Here is a 19,567-nt window from a genome sequence, read left to right as displayed (position 1 = left end):
ATCGATTATCGTTAGGCAGTACTAAAAGTTTTCTGCGGTTGGTAACGGTCCGTCAAGATCCACGTGCTCGAATCATTTTGTTGGCCCTACTATGTTGGCGTATTGTGTCTTGTTATTTTTGCTTTTTGGCACTGTATGCATGCTCGTATCCATTGCAGTCCTTGTCTATGTTTGGCCATACAAATCTGCTTGTCACCAGTTTTGCTGTTGCTTTGACTTCCGGGTGAGATAGCCTATGTAGTGATTGGTATGCTTGCCATCGGAATGCTCGCGTGAGATAAGGTCTTGCTATAGATGTGCTGGTGTCGTAATATATGGCTGCCTCTGAGCCTGGGATGGGTACTTTTTCTAACAAAAGCTCTTGCGTGCTTTCTAGTATGATTTTTAATTCGGCGTCCTCTTTTTGTGCTTGCTCGAAGTTTATCCCTTTCTGGATACTTTCTATTCAGGATAAAGTCTGCTACGACATTGTCGCTGCCTGCTATGTGCCGTATGTCTGTTGTGAATTGGCTGATAAATTCTAGGTGTTTGTCGCGGTGAGCTGCGCAGGATCTTGGCTAAATGCGAAGACCAGTGGTTTATGATCTGTCAAGATCTGCTGCTGAATTGGCGTCCTTCCAGCATATGCCTGACATATATGTCTGCGACATATATCGCTAGGAGTTCTCTGTCGTCTGGCTTGTACTTTGTCTGCGCGCCGTTTAATTTTTTGTTCAGGAATGCTAGTGGTTGCCAGTCTTGTTTGGTCTGCTGCTGTATTACTGCTCCGATGGCCGTATTTGACGCATCTGTTACTAGCCGTAACTCTGCCGTTGTGTCCGGTGTGCCAGTAACATGACTTACGCTAGGCTCTTCTGGACTTTAATGAAGGCATCCTCGCGCCTCGAGTGTCCATTCAACGGAGTTTTTTTCTTTTTTCTTCTCGCCTTTTAGTGCATCATTCAAGGTAGTCTGGGTTTGCGCTGCTCCTGATATGAATCTTTTGTAAAAGTTTATCATGCCCAGGAATTGCCGTAATTGTTTGATCGTAGTTAGCCTTGGGAAGTTTTTTTATCGCTTCCACTTTTTGCTGAGGTGATCTTCGGCTGAAACTACGTATCCTAAAAATTTTAATTGTTCTTCCCCTAGGACACACTTGGCTGGTTTGATACGTATTCCGTGTTTGTCCAGTCGTATAAACACTTCGTGTAGGTGTCGTCTATGTTCTTCTGGCGTGTTTGATGCTATCAAGATTTCGTCTACATATATACGCGTCTATATACGCATAGCAGTAAGGTTTTGTAATACTCCGTTGATGAATCTCTAGAATGTTTGTGCAGCATTCCGAAGTCCGAATGGCATGTATTTGAACTCGAACGTGCTAAATGGCGCCGTAATCACTGTTTTTGATATGTCCGGCGGATGTATCGGAATTTGGTTGAAACGCTCGAATTAGATTTAGCGTAAAGAAGATCTTTCCGTGTAGCGAAGTCTTCCAGATACAGGCTGGCGTTCGCCTGTACGGCATTGGATATCGATTTGGTACTGTCCTCGCATTAAGTTTTCTATAGTCGTCGCATGGTCGTCACTCTTTGTTTCTCTTGGTTACCATGTGCAATGAAGATGACCATAGGCTTTTCGATACTTGGATGATTCCATTTCGTAGCATTAGCTCGAATTCTATTTTGGCCGCTTTCAACTTGTCTGGTGCCAATCTTCGGAGTCTGCCTCCGATGGACCTGGTGTAGTATACTGTCTCGTGTTTAGCCTCATGCTTATTCCTGAATATCCTGCTAGAATGACGTGATACTCTGACAAAGTGGCTAATGTCTTTATCGACGGTGTCATCATGATGCTTGCCGTTCCTTTCGCCTCCAAGTCTGTTTTACCGCCTATCAATCTCTTCCTTCGCATGTCTGGTAAGAGATTGTAGTGCGCTAGGAAGTCTGCTCCTAGTATTGACTGTGTGGTGTCGGCTACTACGAACCTCCACGAGAATGCTCGTCGAAGTCTAAGTTCTTGTTGCAGTGTCCCGTAGGTGGGTATCAGCGTACCGGCGGCATATAGCTGGTAGGGAGTTGGCCTCCTGCCGTTTCTTGCGCCTGATGCTGGTATTATGCTGACGTCCGATCCTGTGTCTACCAGGAATTTTTAGCCTATTACTTTATCTGTACATATAAGCAGCATAATCGTGGGCTATCATCAACGGCTGCCATCATTGAGCGCCCTTGCCGTTTTTCGCTTTGTCCTCATTTTTGGCTGCGAACTTGCATGATTGTTCACATTTGAGGGCTTTCGCTCCGAATCGTCTGTGATAGTAGCACATGGAATGTTGCCTCCTGCCTCTGCATCTGCTTCAGGATCTGCTTCTCGCTTTGTGCCGTTCCAGCCTCTGGCCATCTTCTCTACTTGGGCCATTAAGGCTGCTACATGCTTTCGCGATTCTTCGACTGGATTCTCCTTCCTGGTTTGTTAACGTGGTCCTGTCGAAGCCAGTACTGTAGTTTTATTTCCGATCTCGTGGATTCTATCGGCCTGCTCTGCAACACTGTTGAGGTTGTCTTCGCCCCGGATGACTAATACTGTCTGTATCTGGGGTAGACATCCCAGATGCGTAAGAGTCTCTTTGATACTGTCGTGCCTGCTAAGGTAGCTAAATATCGTAGAAACTGTGATGGTTCTTTGTCTCCCATCTCTTTCGTTTTTTAGAAATTGACGTATTCGGTGTTCCTACGAGTCTGTCAATCGCTGTATGAACGCCTTCTTCAAGGTTTCGTACTTACTTCTTGTCGATAGAAGGATTGATGATGATGATGTCCTTGACTTCTCGTGCTTGTCTCGGCTCTATCTTCGAGAGAACGTAGATATATTTTTCATGGTTGCTCGCCACCTTGTATAATTCGAATTAGCTTTCTATCTGCGCGAACCATAGCTCGGATTCTTCTGGCCAGAACGGGGAAATCCATATTACAACCTTATTCGCATGCGGGTCTTCCTCGATTATTATCGATGTATCTCCTTCCATCTTGGCCATTGCATCAGTCATGTAATTGTCAGGGTCGTCAGTTTATGGCGGGTATTTTTACCGTTTTGGCAGTCGGCCGTTGCTGACAACCTCTACTGTTCGCGTGTTCTAGTATGACGGCTCAGGAGTCGGTACGAAAAAGAAAGAGGTTGCACAGATTGTGTGATATGTACAAGATATACAGGGTGTCTCAGAGCACCCGTAGCACCCTTTGAAAAGGTAGGGATGTGTTTGTACAAAAAAATGGTTCAGACAAAATTTGCAGGATTTCGGGAGATCTATCTGATGGTGACCTTGAATTTGACCTTGAGGTCGACCTTGGGCATAACTCAAGGTCAAAGTACCGTTTTACAAATGTAAACCCTTATTCATGACATCACAAATGAAAATAGCGGAAAATTTTACGTCCGAATACGTTATCAAGCCTAGGTTAAAATTACCCTTAGAGGTCATGTGGAGGTCAAGTTACTTTTAGAGCACCCGTACCAACCTTCTAAAAGATATGAATGTGTTTGTACAAAAAATAGTTCAAACAATACTAGGTATTTACATAGCTATGATGCATCCATCTGCTGGTGAATTTGAATTCTACCTTTAGATTCATTTGTAGTCGTGTACATCGATTTTTAAAGATTCCTAATTATCAAGATCTTGAACAGTCGATGCCGCCTGTATCAGCGTTACCCAAGATGTACCACGTGGAGGTCACAAGGTCGGACTTACACCTCGTCGGGGTGCTTTTTTAAGGTGGTTCCCCTTGCCGTCACCTTTGTTCGTACGCATGTGTTCAGTCTAGATTTTCGAAGTGTCCTCCACGTGCATGTATGCAGGCTGTTATTCTTCGTTGAAAATCATCCGTCACCCGACGAATTTCGACAGGATCTAGAGACTGAATGGCTTCTCGAATTCTGTTCTTCATGTCTTCTGAAGTCGTAGGTCGTTCGCGGTATACGAGGTCTTTTATTCTTCCCCACAAATAAAAATCCAAAATTATAAGATCCGGTGATCGTGGTGGCCAGTTATGTGAACCATATTTACCTATCCATTGGCCGCGAAATATGCGGTTCAGTTGTTGACAAGCAATGACAGATGTGTGGGCTGGACATCCATCCTGTTGAAACCACATATTTAGACGTAGTTGAAGTGGAATATCTTCAAGTAAACGTGGGAGTTCGTTTTCGAATAAATCGACATACAGAAAACGATTTAGATTTTCTTCAAAGAAAAATGGTCCGACGATATGCGTATCAACAATTCCGCACCAAACATTGACTTTCCAGATACGTTGATGATCGATTTCTCGATACCAATGTGGATTCTCTTGCGCCCAATAACGGAGATTATGTGTGTTCACTTCGCCATCACTTTTGAAGGTGCACTCATCAGAAAACAAGATACTTCTATGGAAAGTAGGTAATTGTTGAGTAATCCAATTACAGAATATCAGTCTTTGTCTATGATCGTCCAATGTCATGGCCTGGTGAAGTGACATTCGATATGGATGAAATGAATTTTCTCGCAAAATTCTACTGATAGTGCTTCTACTTATTCCACTATCTCTTTCTCGTCTTCTTAAAGAATCGGTAGGATTTACAAGAGCAGAAGCAATTATATCAGGTGCCCGTACTGCACGAAGCGGACGATGAATTTGCATTCCTTTATTATAATCCGGTTGGACGATACCTTTTTGAATTATCCGCCGTTGCAAACGACTGAAAACATTGCGCGAATGCGGTGTACAATCGGGATATTCATTTCGCCACATTCTTTCAGCTTCGCGAAAACTTCCAGCCCTACCCAAAACCGACAACATTAACGCAGCTTCTTCGCTTGAGTAAGACATATCTACCTATAAATGAATAATAATCCCCGAATATTGAAGTACCTAAGTACCTACCTACCTAGGTATAAAACGCACCTAAAAAAAAACCGACAGTTTATAAAACTCTTAAGCGAGCAAAGGGAGAAAAGCAAAACAAACAAGTAAGTTTAGTTCAGTTCAGTTTAGTTGAGTTCAGTTCAGTTCAGTTTAGTTTAGTTTAGTGTAGTTTAATTCAGTTTAGTCGATTTACTCGAAAACGAACTCCCACGTTTACTTGAAGATATTCCACTTCAACTACGTCTAAATATGTGGTTTCAACAGGATGGATGTCCAGCCCACACGTCTGTCATTGCTCGTCAACAACTGAACCGCATGTTTCGCGGCCAATGGATAGGTAAATATGGTTCACATAACTGGCCACCACGATCACCGGATCTTACAATTTTGGATTTTTATTTGTGGGGAAGAATAAAAGACCTCGTATACCGCGAACGACCTACGACTTCAGAAGACATGAAGAACAGAATTCGAGAAGCCATTCAGTCTCTAGATCCTGTCGAAATTCGTCGGGTGACGGATGATTTTCAACGAAGAATAACAGCCTGCATACATGCATGTGGAGGACACTTCGAAAATCTAGACTGAACACATGCGTACGAACAAAGGTGACGGCAAGGGGAACCACCTTAAAAAAGCACCCCGACGAGGTGTAAGTCCGACCTTGTGACCTCCACGTGGTACATCTTGGGTAACGCTGATACAGGCGGCATCGACTGTTCAAGATCTTGATAATTAGGAATCTTTAAAAATCGATGTACACGACTACAAATGAATCTAAAGGTAGAATTCAAATTCACCAGCAGATGGATGCATCATAGCTATGTAAATACCTAGTATTGTTTGAACTATTTTTTGTACAAACACATTCATATCTTTTAGAAGGTTGGTACGGGTGCTCTAAAAGTAACTTGACCTCCACATGACCTCTAAGGGTAATTTTGACCTAGGCTTGATAACGTATTCGGACGTAAAATTTTCCGCTATTTTCATTTGTGATGTCATGAATAAGGGTTTACGTTTGTAAAACGGTACTTTGACCTTGAGTTATGCCCAAGGTCGACCTCAAGGTCAAATTCAAGGTCACCATCAGATAGATCTCCCGAAATCCTGCAAATTTTGTCTGAACCATTTTTTTGTACAAACACATCCCTACCTTTTAAAAGGGTGGTACGTGTGCTCTGAGACACCCGGTATTTACAATTATTTACAACGCCTTGTCGCAAGCGGCGTGGCATACATGTGTGGCCCTGAAAAGGACCGTTTGGTTTGCATCAATGAGAGACGCGTTCGTGGTAGCTGGCAGTTGGTGTGCTACACGTCCATTTCAGCAGCGGTAATTAACTGTTATTCTCGTCCATCAGTGGCAGTGCGAAGGAGACACATTTCGCAGCGCCAGCGGATGTTCCTGGCAACGTATGCGGGGACTGCTCCCTTGGACCTATCGGCGATGGCATCCTTCAGTCCGCCTCACTAATTTGTGTCTCCGCTGTCGCCTTCTGTGGTGTTGTCGGCAGGCGGCGTTGGTAGTAGTGGCGATACTTCCGGTGATACCTCAATCAGCGTCGGTGAGACTTCGCGCTGATGTGGGCTGTCCCACACGCTGATGTGGGCTCCCAAGGGGTGTGTCCACAGTAGATATCTTGGTGAGATGTCCAGGGGATGGAGCATCCACGTCCCGTGGTGCTAGTAGGCGAGGTCCCGTGATGTCCACTCGTGCTGTTGGTCGCTGATCGAACTGGGTGGCGTTGACCTTGGCGGTTCCATTGCTGTTGATTCTTGCGACGTCTCCTCTGCTGCCGCTGCCTCTTTCCAGTCGCTCCTCTGCTCGTCTTGCTGGTCGGCACCTTGAGTGGCCTGGTCAGCTGCCGGAGCTTGGCGTGGTTACTGCTCATGTAGATCTTCTCTCGGATGGACTGTGAGGTGTCGCTTCTCGGTTCCGCAGGCCTTATATGGCCCGCCGGGTTATTCTTGCACACGAGTCCGCGGTTGTCGCGTCAGCCCTCCAGAGGCTGCGTCGTGGTACTTGTGATTCGCGTCTCGCGAGTACTCTTGCTCTTAGCGCGCTCGTTGTGTGTACGCCGGTTAAGCGTTGTGTTAGCGCTTGTAACCGCTACAATTAAGTTATGTAAATTCCATATTTTTGACAAAAGACTAGATGGGATATTGATGGTACATTATTTTCATGAACAGACATACTTTATTATTGTTGGCGTGAATCTTTTAGATAAAGAAAAAGGTTCGATATCATTAAAGTGCATTTTTATATTGTGCATTAAGCTTAATAACAGTTACATTAAAAATTAACTTGCATATTTTTTAAGATAAGTAAAATTCTAGATTGGATACATTGCTTAAAACTCATTTTTGAAAAAAGATAATGGGAACAGACAGACTTTATTGCCGTTGGCGCCGATTCCTTTACATAAAAAGGTTTGGTATGGTCAAAGTGCATTGTTAGTACATGTATCATTGCATTTATTTTAACGTAGATTTTGACGACAATTACATTGAAAAAATTAATTTGCATATTTCCAAAGTTAAATAAAATTCTATTAGGAGTACAAATTAGTTCGGTTCATTTTTTTGTGTTCAAAAATGAATTTATTTCAAAACAAAATGAATGAACAGATTAATTAAAGTATTGTCCATCGCTGGCTACTACTTTTCCCCATCTCTCAGGCAATTTTCGAATTCCATCTCGAAAAAATGACTCGTCTTTGGAGGCGATTTAATTTTGGAGCCAATTTTCGATTTCTGCGAAAGAAGTGAACCGATGACTTGCCAAATCGTGCTGCATCCTTCGAAACAACCAGTAAGCAATGTCCGGAGAATATGGCGGGTGCGGTAAAACATCCCATTTGAGCGTTTCCAAATATTTTTTTACGACTTTAGCGACATGAGGCCGAGCGTTGTCATGAAGAAAAATAACTTTATTATGTCTTTGCTCGTATTCCGGCCGTTTTTCTCGCAATGTACGGCTCAAACGAATCAATTGTAGCCGATATTGATCGTAATGGAATCGCCAGGTTTCAGCAGCTCATAGTAAACAACACCCTTTTGGTCCCACCAGATACAAAGCATGATCTTCGAACCATGAATGTTTGCTTTGGTGTTGAAGTTGAGGTCGATGGCAACGATTGACCGGGCTTAGTATTTTTTCTTCTTCAGGTTGTCGTAGAATATCACTTCTCATCTCCAGTCACAATCCGATGCAAAAAACCTTTTCTTTGTTGTCTTTGAATCAGCTATTCGCAAGTGAAAAATCGCCTTTCAACGCTTTTCTCTCGGTTTCAGTTCATAAGGCACCCAATTCCTTGTTTTTCAATTATTCCCATGGCTCTCAATCGTGCAGAAACGGCTTGTTGAGTTACTCTCAATGATTCTGCAAGCTCCTCTTGCGTTTGACTCTGATCTTCTTCGAGTAATGCCTCTAATTATTTGTCTTCGAATTTTTTTGGCTGTCCAGAGCGAGGCTTGTCTTCAACGCTGAAATCTCCATCCTTGAAACATCGAAACCATTCCCTACATGATTTATTAGTTGGAGTAGTATCATCATAAACTTCGACAAGCATTTGATGGGCTTCAGCTACACTTTTCTTCCAATTAAAGTAAAAAATTAGAACCTCCTGCAAATGCTGCTTGGTTAACACAAAATTCAACATTTCAAACACAGTAAAAATCAAGGTTTTTGTATGAAATTCAAAGCGATATAAACTGAATATTATTAGCAGATGTCTAACCTCTCTGAAAATGTCAAAATCAGTTGTCACTATGAACCATTCACAACAGCCGGAGCCAGCTTTTGGAAAATTAATCGAACTAATTTGTACTCCCAATAGATTGAATACACTGTCTGAAAAAAGAGGAAACATGTAAAGAGAACTCTAATGCATCAGTCTCTTAGCTTCCACTGCAGTCACCGCACTTTAATCGAGAATTGTTAGTTTCCGCTATTCTGTGCAAAATGAGTACAAATAAACAATGTTGTTCGTCGATGGTGCATTTACTTCGTGGTGGAGAACTTGGATTTCGAAACGTGCTTATTCGCAACGATATATGGTGTGCCAAACATGGGAGATGACAGATATGTGAAGATATTAATGCGAATAATTCAAATTATAATGATTGTGTAAATTCAAATCTTCACACGTGTCATTGTACAAATAGTGTAAGCGAAAATTAAAATATTTCATAACTCATTTATGTCAAAATTACATTATGAATAAATTTGATGCGGTAAATATTTTGCGCAAGATTTATGATAAAAATTCTAATATCGAATGTGAATTGATAGAATATGCTTCAGATTATATTGTATGCCATACATTACATAAAAAATGAGAATATTAAATAAATAAATATTAAAATTATATTACTCTTTGTTTAAAATTATTCGATCCTTTGTCTCTCAATCATTTCTTCTTCATATCTCTACACTAAATTACTTGATAAGAAAGCATGTTTGGCCATTTGTATTACTAAACATATTATCAGTTGCTAAATTAAAATTATTACCAAGTCATATCATTAAAAAAAATTGTAAATACTATAGCTATTAATAAAATCGTGTGCAAAAGAAGAAAAGAAAAGAGAGCGCAACGAGAGGAAGAGAGAGTGCAAATAATAAATATGGGACTGCAACGGGTGAAAGAGAGAAGAAACAAATCTCCTTTTCCTCTCTAACACGAACCCCGATGACGCGCTTTCCTCTCCCTCAAACCCAGCATCTGTAACTTCGCCCTCCCCATCCGCGCGATACTAGAGCCATCTGCTAGTTGCTGTCCATGAGTTAGAATCCCTATAGCTATTCTGCTTCCATCCTTGTCAATCTTCTCGGCTTCAGCCGAATGTACAGGGATTATAGACTCCTATAAATAAATGAAAGAATAAAGGGCTACGAGCCTAAAAGTCAAACAACAAATAACAATCTAAATTAAACAGTTAAAAATAAAATAAAAACAATGTCATGGAATTAAAAAAAAACATGAAATATAATTTAAAAATCAGTAAGTGAATAAGAACAAACGTTTCGATCCATATTGGATCATTTTCAATGTGAAGACAAAATAAAAATGGGTATAACATGGATAAAATATATATAAATTAAATAAATTTCGCATAAGGACATAATATCAACTATAAAACTCGCTCCAAATTGAGAGAATATCAAATAAACGATTGTAGTTGACACCAATGGGTTCCTCCGAATTGTGTGTGTGCAAAAGGACAAACATATTTCTGTTAGCAAGTACAAATTATAATAATAAATTAACAAACGGAATAAATAAAAATAATAAGAAAAGTACAATCGAGTCGCAAATAATAAAGAAAAGGCAAAAACAAGATCGCAATTAATAAAATAAAATTAATAGAAAGAAGCGGAAGTTATTTTTGATATTATGATACATGTACAAAAGAAATATTAATGTCGATAGAGAAAGAGTAAGAAACCGTCATTCGTTGTACACAGTGCGACAAATATGTTCCCGGACAGGGCCTGAAAATCATAATTGAAACAACAATATGCATATTTTTTGGTTTTATTATTCAAAATATTCTCCTCTGGCTTCAATACACTTGTTACAGCGATTCAATAGTGATTCAAATGCATGTTCTAGCTCAGTTTGCGGAATTGCCTCTAGTGCCTGTGTAGAAGCTGATTGGATGGTCGGAATGTCATCAAAAAAGCGTCCTTTCAATTTCAATTTCAATTTTGGGAATAATGAGAAGTCGCAGAGGGCCAAATCAGGTGAATACGGTGAATGGTTTAACACAGAGACACGATTTCGAACCAAACATTGACGGACAATCAATGAAGTGTGACTCGGTGCATTATCATGCAACAAAGATCAATTTTCTGGATCACGATATTCGGGGCGAATACGATGAATTCTGCCCATCAATCGCTTTAAAACTTCGAGATAATATGCACCAGTAATTGTTTGGCCAGTTGGAATAAACTCTTTGTGGATATACCTTTGCTATCAAAGAATGTGATGAGTATTGTCTTGATTTTTGATGGAACTTTTCGTACTTTTTTTACTTGTGGTGAATTTTTTGACTTCCATTCCGCACTTGACGCTTAGTTTCATTTATTGGATCATATTGAAAGCACCATGTTTCATCACCCGTAACAATTGATTTTAGAAAGTTTGGATTATTTTTTGCGGCTGCAACGATGTCTCTGGAATTGATTCTCGCTGATTTTTGATCGTTTCTTAATGTGTGTGGAACAAACTTCGCACAAACCTTCGTTTTATCCAAATCTTCATGTAATATGGTTCGAATCGTTTCTCTACTGATATTTAAAGCCTCCTCAATCATTTTTAGTGCATTGCGATCGTTTGCAACAAAATCACGTACTTTTTCGATCATTTCGGGTGTTCGAACCAAAATTGGCCGTCCTGATTTTTTGTCATCTTCTCTCTGCCTTCCAAAAAACGCTTATGCCACTCAAAAACAGCTGTACGACCTAGACATTGACTGCCGTAAACTTGTTGCATCGATCGGAATGTTTCTGATGCACTTTTATCAAGTTTTGCGTTAAATTTAATCACTGCTCTTTGTTCCATATTAAAATTTCTACCTCGACCAAAATCTTGTTTAACATGAACTGTCATATCTTCGTTATATGTCAACCAAAATGAATGAAACTTTGACAGATGATAGCAAAATGTTCAACCTTTAAAATTCATGTTTGAACGCACAGATGTCGCCACTGGTTGCTGAGATGTGGTTCGTATCCGGGAACATATTTGTCGCACTGTGTATATGTATAATGAGACTAGTACAATAAAATAAGAATAAATACCTTAGTATGTGTGTCAAACTGGTATATTATCAATTAGACAATGCGACAGGAATCAAAATTGATCATCTCTCTAAGAAGCTAAGAAATAAAGTGAAATATGACATGTAAAGACAGGAAGGTTGAAATGGAAAACTAAAAAGGAAGGGGAACGTAAAAAGGAGAAAATAAAGTAGAGGAGAAAGAAAGTAGAGAGAGAAAAAAATAGATAAAGGAAGGAAAGGAGATTAATTAAAAAGGAGAAAGAGATTGGATAATTTGTGAGTAGGTTTCATGTAAAGATTCAGTATCATTTTGTTTATTAAGACCCTGTTTCTGTTTTTTAATTTGAATCATTTCAGACACCAATCTCTTATTATAAGAAGATTCGCAGTCTAGAATTCTCACATCGTTCCAATTAAAATTATGATTACAATTAATTCGATGATCAGTTATGACAGTAGGAGAACGCATTTTTTCTAATGTCAGAGATATGTTCGCGTAGTCTCGTACCCAATTTTCTTTTTGTCTGACCAACATAACTCATCGCCTCACAATCATCGCAGGAGATCTTATAAACAACGTTCTGATTGGATAGAAAATCAAGCTTATCTTTCGCTCTTTTTATAAAGCTTTTTAATGTATTGGGAATAGAAAAGGCTAATTTGCAATGAAACATACTAGAAATAGGAAGGAAACTTTCAGAAATGGATTTTTAAGGAATCGTAAAATATTTGTCTTTCTCCCGTGAATAATGTGTAATATTGTTATTATGTATATGAAACTTTAATCTACTTTCAATTGTAGAGAAAATAAAGGAAAGAGGATAACAGTTGTTTAAAAAAGTATAAATGGCTTATATCAAATTTTTTTGTTGGACCATGGATATGATAATAGGATAATTTTATCAATGAAACTGATGATAGTGCCTTTTTTATGGCAAAGAGAATGATTTGAATGGAAATTAAGGAACCTTCCAGAAAAAGTCTTTTTATGATAAATGTCAAATATAATTCTCTGGTTATCAATAATAAGCATTGTATCAAGAAAACTCAATCTGCCATTTATATCAACTTCTAACGTAAACTGTAATCTCTTATGTAAAGAGTTAAAAATATTTAACGTGTCATTGATAATATCAGATGGAAGCGCAAGAAGAATATCATCTACATATCTAAAATAGAACAAAGGTTGCACTGACAATTTTTTAAGTGCTGTTTCTTCTAGATCTTGCATTACAATGTCGGCGATTATCGGAGATAACGGTGAACCCATCGGAGTGCCGAACACCTCTAAGAGTTCATTAGCACCAACACATATGCAATGGAGAAAATAAATTTCTCGGAACGAGCTGCGTTACTCAAAAAGATTTTGGACATAAAATTAAAGGAAGCTAATGCTAGATTTCCAAACCAGGAACGTGCGCGATTACGAGCAGTTAAAACGGGAAATGAACTATTAGGTGTATAACTTTGCTTCCGTCATTTTTTCCCAAAATGCGAGGCTTTATTTAAAAAAACTGGTTATACATTTATGATTTAAAGTATTGTTCATTGCTGGCCACTACTTTCTCCCATTTTTCGAGCAGTGTACGACTTCCATGTCGAAAAAACTGGCCATCTTTTGGGGTGATCCACGAATCGATCCAATTTTTTACTTCTTCACCGTAAGTGCTGGTCAGCCAGGCTGTATGCCATTGATCGAAACAAATGATAGTCAGAGGGAGCAACGTCTGGAGAATACGGCGGGATAGGACTTCCCATTACAACGTTTCCAAGTATGTCTTGATGTTCCATTCAAATCATTCTCTTTGCCATAAAAAAGGCACTATCATCAGTTTCATTGATAAAATTATCCTATTATCATATCCATGGTCCAACAAAAAAATTTGATATAAGCCATTTATACTTTTTTAAACAACTGTTATCCTCTTTCCTTTATTTTCTCTACAATTGAAAGTAGATTAAAGTTTCATATACATAATAACAATATTACACATTATTCACGGGAGAAAGACAAATATTTTACGATTCCTTAAAAATCCATTTGACTTTCGCAACATGAGGCATTGTCGAGCATTGTCATGCTGCAAAATCACTTTATCGTGTCTCTCGTTGTTTGAGGCCGTTTGTCTTTCAATGCTCGGCTCAAACGCATCAATTGACTCCCAAGGGGAACTCCCCTTGGGATTATCATAATGAATCCATTTTTTGTCCCCAGTCATAATGCGATGCAGAAATCTCTTCCGTCTTTGCCTTTCAAGCAGCTGTTCATAAGCAAACAAATGCCGTTCAACATCTCTCGGCTTCAACTCGTACGGCACCCAATTTCCTTGCTTCTGAATCATTTCCATGACTTTGAGGCGTTTTGAAATGGCTTGTTGAATCACTCCCAATGATCGTGCCAATTCTTTTTGATTTTGACATGAGTCTTGATCAAGTAATGCCTCCAATTCTGCATCTTCGAAAACCTTCTCTCTTCCACCGCTATGCCGGTCTTCGATGTCAAAACCACCGTTCTTAAAGCGTTGAAACCATTCACGACACGTTCTTTCACTAATAGTGGCCTCACCATAAGTATTTGAGAGCATTCGATGAGCTTCAGCAGCAGATTTCTTCGTATTAAAGCAGAACATTAAAACCTCCCGCAAATGATGAGAAATGGCTCGTAAATTGACATTTTCAATCGAGAATAACTTTATGATGCAGACACAAATGTTTCTATGGGGTTATGTTGGCAGATGCCAAAGATTATTGTATGACGTCTATGATCTATTTATTTCGACCACCACTTACCGCTAAAGCTATCTATAGGAAAACGGTGGAAGCAAAGTTGTACACCTAATAATACTATATCAAAAGACACAAAACATATGCAAATACTGCACAGTTCGTCAAGTTTGTTAGATGGACATTGGGTATGCAGTTTTTCTGATGGAAAAAGTACATTTATATATGATTCGTTGAATAGGAAAACATTGCATAATCAACATAAGCAATTCTTGGAAAAATTATTTCCAAGAAAATTATGGAAGAATTAGTCAATAATATTCAGACTGAAAAAAATAATAAATGTTATAAACATCAAGAAAATCTAGAGAGAAATCGTGCTAAAAAACGTCATCAATACGCAGAAGATTTAGAAAATAATTGAGCTAAAAAATATTCTTGATATGTACAGAATTTAAAAAATAATCGTGCTATAAAACATCGTCAATATGAAGACAAATTAGAAAATAATCGTGTTAAGAAACGAATACGTTATTTAACAAATTTTTAACACGAACGAGATAGAATGAAAGAAATGAGTTGTAGTCATAAGATTATACAATAAATGATATTATGAAAAAAAAGTCAATATCTAGTCTTGTAAAACAAAATCGTGATGCTGCCAAAAATATTATTAAAAAATATAAAAAGTTTTGGTCACAAAATTATATAAAATATTATAATTCTGTGGCAATTGAAAATATTTTTAACAAATATTTTAACAAATTAGATATTACGAGGGCAAGTCAATAAGTTCTTAGAAAATCTGTCAGAGGGCACTTGCAGTGTCATGTCACATTTTGACAAGTAGCAGCTGATGAATTTTGAGCAGAATTCATCGCGTGGTTTCATTTCTGCAGACGATTAAAGCAAACAATCTTTGTATGTTTTGCAAAATGGAAAAAAACGAGTTTCGTGCAGTGATCAAACATCTACATATGAAAGGTTTCACACCGAAAGAAATCAAAGCCGAGTTGAATAATGTTCATAGAACATCTACACCAGCGTTTGCGACTATATACAATTGGGTGAATGAATTTAAACGTGATCGTACATCCACATGTGATGCACGTCGTTCGGGACATCCAATTGAGGCTCCTACGCCAGAAATCATCGATAAAGTCCACGATATTGTTTTGACTGATCGACGAGTAAAAGTGCGCGAGCTTGTTGAGGCCACAGGCATATCACATGGCACAAAGATTTCAATTTTGCACGAACAATTGGGTATGAAAAAGCTATCGGCAAGATTGGTGTCGTGTTTGCTCACTGTGGACCATAAGCACGATTTCAAAACAATGTTTGGAGATGTTTCAACGTAATCCAGATGAATTTCTGCGTCGATTCATTACTGTGAACGAAACATGGATTTATTACTTCACACTCGAGACGAAGGAACAGTCAAAATAATGGATTTTACCGAGTGAACTAGCTCCAAAGAAGACGAAGACCGTGAAGTTACAGAAAGGTGATGGCCACAGTTTTTTGGGATGCACGCGGTATAATTCATATTGATTACCTGCCATCGAAGCAAACGATCAATGGCGATTACTACGCAGCCTTATTGGACTGTTTCAACAACATTTTAAAGAAAAAACGTCCCCATTTGGCGAAGAAGAAAGTGCTCTTCCATCAAGGCAATGCATGGGTTCACACGTGCTCGGTACCGATGGCCAAATTCAACGAATTCTGCTACGAATTGCTTTCCCATTCAGCATATTCATCAGATTTAGCCCCCTGCGACTTTCCTGTTTCCAAATCTGAAGAAATGGTTCGGAAAAAGATTCACCACCAGAGAGCAGCTCATCGCCGAAACAGAGGCTTATTTTGAAAGGTTGGACAATCATATTATTCGGCTTGAAAAAGTTGGAGAATCGTTGGATCAAGTGTATCGAGCTGAAAGGAGACTATGTTGAGAAATAAAAATAAATCGATAAAAAAAATGTGTTTTACTATATTTTTCTAAAAACTTATTGACTTGCCCTCGTACCTTTGATAGAAGCACAAACAAAAAAATCATTGTGCGACGATAGTTTATGTAAAATTGATGCATTTTTGATTGATTGTTATGAAAAAATCCTTCAAGCGATAAGTACATGTATCTTTAAGAAAATACCAGAATTGTTACAAAAAATTCATAAATGTACAATAAAAACAAATTCAAATATGAAGTTGGATCATACGCATATTTGCATTGATACAACTCTTTACAAAGCAATGTCTCTTTCCATTTACTTATTATTATCTTATTTTTCAAAAGTTAGATATATTAAACGTTTAATTTCAACTGACGAATTTTTATAGAAAGATGTTAGATTTAGAGAAAGCTTTAACGTCTGCCGATTTAGAAATATTAAACAAAATTATAATAGCAGAAGAAAAAACAAATCGTATGTATAGACATGAGCAAACTCGTACTAGTTTGAGTGAGGAGGAAATTTTTTCTAAATTTAAGGAAGCATTTAAGGTTTATATTAAACGTTCTATGGACATACCTCGATATGCTTTCACATGATGTGTATCATGTGAAAGACTTTGTTATAAGAAAAGAATATCTGTGATTATTGTCAACGAAAATTTCGTGGAGATTTGCCTGCGTATAGTGTTTTAAATAACCTTTTATACATAATGTACCCGATGAAATAGCATCTTTTAAACAATACAAAAAAATGTTTATATAAAGAGCTAAAGCATTTCAAACTATTGTTAAGATGGAAACTGTATTAATAAAAAATTACTCCAAAGGCAAATGGTACAAAAAGTAAAAAGTAGAACATTTCATTTACCACTTGCTTTACAAGAAACATTAAACAAATTGTGTAAAAATACCGATCCAATAAATAAAAATCATGAAATTATTTTAATTAGAGGTTGTCCGACAAATTCCAAAATTATTTGGGAAGACATGATAGATAAAAAAAATACATAATGCTTTAATATGATTAAAATGTAACAATCCTTTTTATAAACATATTACATTGCCGAATACTATTGATGAATTACGTTTAGAGGAATTAAATAATCCGGAATTTGTAATACAAGACATAGAAAACGATGAAGAATCTGTTTTGCATGACAATCACGAATTGCGTCCCAAAAAAACAGAAAATAACAAAATAGTCTTAAACAATAAGTGCCAGGCTATATTAACTCAGATTGATGAGAGTGATAATAGTTATTATGCTCAATATATTATTTATTCTCTGTATGAAAAAAAGTCATACTGTAGCAATCAGAAAGAGGAGCGGTACTAAGTGAACGAAATACTCTTGTGAATCTTTTACACTCACGACAATAAATTTTATTATCTTACACAAAACAGCTTTAAATTCTTACAGCACAAAATGATTGAACGCAGCGAAATTCTTTGGAACGGAAAAGCACACTGCAGTGAAATTTTCTACTGCTAACGACAATAATACTGAACTGATGTACTGCTCCCGATCGCGGTCGTTCTGTGTCTTATATACTGATGTGATTTCAGATTCTCGAAAGTTCGTTAAACCGGACATGACATAAAAAAGAACGATTGAGTATCTTCTCGATTATTATTATAAAAACAAGAGAACAATCTGGAATCACCTTGATCAGAGAACAACAATTTTTACCGCTGTCATTAGTGTTCGTATCGACTTGCGATATGTGCGCCTTTCATTGACTGCTCTTCGCCGAGGCGCCTCGCTTGATGGGGAGCCAATGAGGAGCGCTATACGCTGAACGCACCCCTCAGTGGTCAAGTGGCGTTTTACGCAGTGTTGCGTGACGTTGGCGTGCGCGAAATGCCGTACTAGTATAATTTTACTATCCTTTTACTTAAAAGGATAGATTACGTGTCGCTCTAAACACATACCGTTTTATACCAAATGTTAAAAATTCAAGCATTGCCTTTGGATAATCGTGAAAAAGATTTAGGTCTCTTGTGTTTTCCAGATTTGTATCTTTTTGGTACTAATGGACAATATAAAACTAGGCCGGTTAAATTTCATGACCATGAATTTATTAAATATCGTTTGAAATCTAAACATCCACAATACAGATTAAATCAATAATACTTATTTTTATTACATAATGGGAATATTCATCAATTAAGTCATTTATTCATGGTAATTACCATAAATTGAATGTAACTAAATTGCGAGATTATATATTATATGACTAAAGAATTTAGAAGAATTGCATAAAGAGTTAGAAACAGATTTGAATACAATTTTTTTCACTCTAAGAAATACGGAACAATATTGGCGTAGATCAAAAAATAATTTAGAGTGTATAATATAACATTACGACTTGCAACATTTTTTATAACATTAAGTCCTAGTAAATGTGGAATGACTTAGATGAATATATTTGTCAAGTAAATGGACGGTTTAATGATTCCTCTAACGATTCCTCTTTATCTACTAGTGTTCTTATTGCTAGAGATCCTGTATCAACATCGAGATTTCTCGATAATAAGTTTCAGGCGATGCTTGATTTTATTTGTTCCAAAAATCATCCGGGAGAAATAATACATTACTTTTGGCAACGAGAATATCAAGGCGTACAATATCTTCATCTATTAGTTTGGATTAAAAATGCGTCAATTCTTGGTAAATCTCCTGCGGAAGAAGTTTCTAAATTTATTTTATAATACAACATATAACGTGTGAATTACCGAATGAAAAATCTTCATCAACATTATGTAGGCGAGTCAACAACATATACATAATGGCTTCATTCTAAAAAAAAGGGCGTAAAATTTATCGTGTATATCGTTTTGATTTTCCTCATTCTATTGACATGTTGATTTTGAGAGATGTTGTAAGTTCGATAACAGGTAGAAAACAATTGAAACATAAAAGCAAACTTTATGACCTTCCGCGAATAGATGATGAACAAAATATAATAAATGATTATAATCACATCATTCTTATTGCTTGGGAAGGAAATATGGATATACAATTTATTGGTGACAAGTGTACTTACATATTATATTACTAAGTATTTGAATAAAGCAGCAAATGTGAATTATCTGATTCTGTCCTTAATAGTATAAATAATAAGAACAAATTATTGGTGAGCTATCTTTGGAATATTGCTTTGCGATTCACTAATAATAGAGAATATGGAGCTCTTGAAGTAGCTGA

The 19,567-nt window shown here is 37.7% G+C and overlaps 2 pseudogenes; both read left to right on the top strand.

Moving 5' to 3' along the window:
• The first annotated feature begins 16,418 nt into the window (after positions 1-16,418).
• Positions 16,419-17,695, top strand: LOC147909384 (uncharacterized; annotated as a pseudogene).
• Positions 17,696-18,231: 536 nt separating this feature from the next.
• On the top strand, positions 18,232-19,071 carry LOC147909383 (uncharacterized; annotated as a pseudogene).
• Positions 19,072-19,567: the final 496 nt, after the last annotated feature.

Source organism: Acromyrmex echinatior, chromosome 6 (assembly GCF_024713525.1).
Source record: "Acromyrmex echinatior isolate Ae372 chromosome 6, ASM2471352v2, whole genome shotgun sequence".
Classification (NCBI taxonomy): Eukaryota; Metazoa; Arthropoda; class Insecta; order Hymenoptera; family Formicidae; genus Acromyrmex; species Acromyrmex echinatior.
This window is presented reverse-complemented; position numbering and strand designations above follow the sequence as displayed.